Raw genomic sequence first — 3,945 nt, forward strand, 5'->3', positions numbered from 1 at the left:
AGACCTCCTCCATTCCAAACCACTACAAAAACTGCCTCTCTGAAAAGATATGCTCATTATCAGAAAGTTGAGCAATAAAGAAAGTAAACAGGAAGAGCTTACCACTCTCCCCAAAAGGAATTGCTGATAACTGATAACATTTTTATGCAGGTTGAGAATCCCTAATTTGAAAATCCCAAATCCCAAACTTTCTGAGAGCTGGTAGGAGGCCACAAGTGGAAAATTCTTACTTTGCTGATGTATATACATTTTGTTTCACACAAAAAAATTATTTAAATTATTGTATAAAAGTATCTTCAAGCCATGTGTACAAGGTGAATATGAAATATAAATAAATTTTGCGTTTTGACTTGGTCCCATCCTTGAGATAGCTCATTACGTCTATGTAAATATTCCAAAATCCCCAGAAATCTTAAATCTGGAGCATTACTGATCCTAAGCATTTCAGATAAAGGATACTCAACCTGTACTAGCAGAATTTTTTATAGTAGCAAAATGCATATAAGTATATAAAAAGAACATATAGTGCTCGCTTCAGCAGCACGTATACTAAAATTGGAATGATAGAAGATTAGCATAGCCCCTGCACAAACATGACATGCAAATTCATGGAGCATTCCATATTTTTAAAGAATTTCTGACTGGAGAGAGCCATAGATGTGGATGGAAATTTGTCACAAATAGCGAACCCCTCCAAAAAAAGCATGTATATAAATATATAAACACACATACACTTCCATATACTTAAGTAGAGCTCGTTCTTTTACTACAGTAGTAGTGTCAGACTTTTGTGTTGCACTTCGCTTTTTTTCCACTCTCTAATAATATCAATACATTGTGAAATACACCTTTCAACTTCACTAAGTTGCTATTTCCCCTAGCTTTAGAATGATGTTCTGGTGGCTAAGGATGGAGAGATGATAAAGAGAAAGCTAAGGATGACGGGGGATGGGTATGCGTTTGCTGACCTGAGCAGCTGGGTGGGTCTGGACTCAATTGTTCAAGAGCTGCCTTCAGATGGGGTGTTACTTTTGTTATTGGCTTTAAGCTTAGGTGGTTTCAGGATACAATACCACTGGCTGAAAAAGAAATGGGCTTTCCTGACTGGATGAGAGGTTCTCAAAGAAAAGGGCTCCTGGCAGCCCCCTCCCCCCCCCAAGGTAACCTTGGAGGCTGGGCTGGAAGGAGCCCAGGGACTCCCATTCTTCAGATCCTTCAGGACTGGATCCATGACTCATTGCTCGTTTTCCAGGCACAGCCACCATGCTAGGCGCCAAAGCCATGGTAGTACTTCGTTTAATCTGCACAGCCTATCGGGACGACCTCACTGCCCTCGTATAGATGAGAAACTGATGCTCAGAGAAGTTAATAACTCGCCCAAGATCACATGATTAGGGAGGTCAGCGCTTAGCTTAAGGAATCACAGTGACTGGTAGGAGCTGTTGGAAATCTTTTAACTCCAGCCCTTACTCCCTATAAAGGAGGCTTGGCAGCCCAGGTCCTGACAAAGCTGGCTGCAGGCCACCCAGCAGGTGTAAGGAACTGGCTGAGGTTCTGATTTTTCAAACTACATTTGCTGTAAAAGACCTCCAGGGAAGGTGTGGAATTGAAGGAAATGGAGTCAGTTCCACATCCGGGTGCCCCAGAGGCATTGAAATAACTCTTCAGGAAGAAGAGTTGCCCACAGCTAAAAAGAAGCCAGCTGCATGTTAATAAAAAATCAAGGGGGGGAACCAGCAGTTAGCTAGTGGCTATGTCGCTGGATTCCCACGTAGTCGACCGCGGTTCGTGTCCTGGACCCGGTGGCTTAAAACTCACGCCGGGCGCATGTGCGTGCGTGCCCAAGATCCCGAGAGGAGAATGGAGGAGAAGGGATTGCGGTGTGACCATCCCCCCTGGGGGGTGATTTCTTGCTTTCTGTCTCTATGTCTCTCTCTGTCTGTCTGGCGAGTGCAAGCGCCCTACAGTGAAAATCTCTCAAAAAAAAAAAAAAAGAAAAAAAATCAAGGGGGAGGGGAGAGAGCTAATCCAGAACTTCCCCCAAAGAGACAAGCCCTAGGCCTGAGAGGTGGGTCTGGTGGTAAGGCTGCCCCAAGGCGGAAGGGGAAGGTGGTAAATAAGAGACATTGGTCCATCCGATAGGCCCACTCATGCCAGCCCATGTTTGTACCAACGGGGACCGTTTTCAAACCTGGAGCACCTGACTTAATCCCTCTATGTCCACAGGATAGCCTACAACAAGCACTTTTTAAAAAGTTCATTCTTTTCTGCTAAAAACAAACAAAACCTTATGCCTGAAGGGATGGAAACAAGGCTGCTCCTTGCAGGATTGATTCTATTAGTGAAGTTAGAAACCTTCCCAATGCCCTTCAAATGGAAACCCCCAGTAAATAAATTCTGCCAAACACCTATCATGAAATAGTCTGAGTCCCCAAAGAATAAAGAGCATCTGAAGATGGTAAGGTCACTGAAATCTACCAGCAAATGAAAAAAAACAGAGTTGCGGGGGTTTGGGGGGAGACACCGCAAAAAAACAAATAATGACACCCCCCCCCCAAAAAAAATGAAGCTACAATAATGAAGCGGCAGAATGATAAGCGCAATAAGTAACCGAAAATTGGGAAAAGATACCAAAAGAGTATCACAACTCCGTAACGAAAAATTTGGAAAATACAGGGAAGTCGGGAGGATCACCCCTCCTTCCACTCCTATTCCTGAAAAAGAACCACTGTTAATACCGGAGACATTCTCTTGGGTCTCCTTGCTGGGTGTGGTAAGACCAAGTCCGCACGCACCAGAGTGAGATCAGGGCTCGAATCCCAGCTCCTCTATCCCTACCTGGGAGAACTTCAGTCTCCGAATCTGCTCTGTGGAAGGATTTTTCACCTTCTCAGTGTTGCTGGATGGATTAAATGACACCAAATGTGGAAGGCACTCAGCCCAGTACCTAGGAAATAACACTCCATAAATGACAGCTATTGTCATTATTCCTAACCTGCTATTTCCCTTAACATTTTAACATAATTGAATCTGAATGTTATTCAGAGGCTTTGAAAACATCCCATTTAATGACTGCTGTATATACTAGTTTCTTCTCCATTCTCTTATGAGAAATGTTTTGGCTGCTTCCGTTTTGTATTTTTTTTTTTACCTTCTTATAAATAGCTCCGTGATGAACGCTGTCGTGAATAGAGCTTTACCTCCTCCGGATTTTGGAGATTTTCCTTAAGATCATTTCCCGGAAGTGGAACTTCTAGGTCGAAGGGTAATAAACATTTTTAGACTACCTACACATAACGCCTGACTGCACGAAGCAGGTGTTAGTTACTTCCTATGTCACCTACCTTTTTACCATCCCCAGAACTCCCTGCCTCCCCCCCCCCCCCCCCCCCCGCCACCCCTTCTTCAGCTACAGAGCCTTCCCACCTCCCTCTGCATGAGTGTATCCTTGTTGGCTTTCAATCCCTGTACCTTACCCCAGTCCTCTCTGAGGTCAGGAACAAAGCCACAGGCAGGGCTGAGTGGTATGGCACAAAAGCCCAGTCTAGTTTCTTGAAGTCATTGGGCAAACTGTCTTACTAGGGCCAGCTGTGCAGCCGGCTAGGGAATGCGGCTGCAAGGGGTCATAGGAGTGGACCTTCTGGACAGAGAAGGAAACATGCATCATCATGTGTAATCCAAGGACAGAAGCTCTAACACAAGTACAGGACAGGAGAGAAAAGGGAGGCTCAGCTCAACCTGATGGGCTGTGCTTTGGTGGTGAGACTTGTTGAATGTCTTGCTGTGGGATCCTGAGCAGGTCATTTCACCTCTCTGAATCTGGGTGTTCCCAGCTGTACTAATCTCACTTCACTAGACTGTAATGAGGTTAAATCAATTATTCGGTGAACTTGCTTAGCCAGAGCCATGCAGCATGCAGCACGTGGTCCATAAACGTTCCCAGTG

General features: G+C 44.8%; 1 non-coding gene across 1 annotated transcript; it reads left to right on the forward strand.

The window, feature by feature from the left end:
* The first annotated feature begins 525 nt into the window (after positions 1-525).
* LOC114009332 (U6 spliceosomal RNA) lies at positions 526-628 on the forward strand. Its single transcript, XR_003550768.1, has one exon. It is a non-coding gene; the product is annotated as a U6 spliceosomal RNA (small nuclear RNA).
* The last annotated feature ends 3,317 nt before the right edge of the window (positions 629-3,945 follow it).

This window comes from Tupaia chinensis, unplaced genomic scaffold, assembly GCF_000334495.1.
Source record: "Tupaia chinensis unplaced genomic scaffold, TupChi_1.0 Scaffold000520_1, whole genome shotgun sequence".
Taxonomy (NCBI): domain Eukaryota; kingdom Metazoa; phylum Chordata; class Mammalia; order Scandentia; family Tupaiidae; genus Tupaia; species Tupaia belangeri.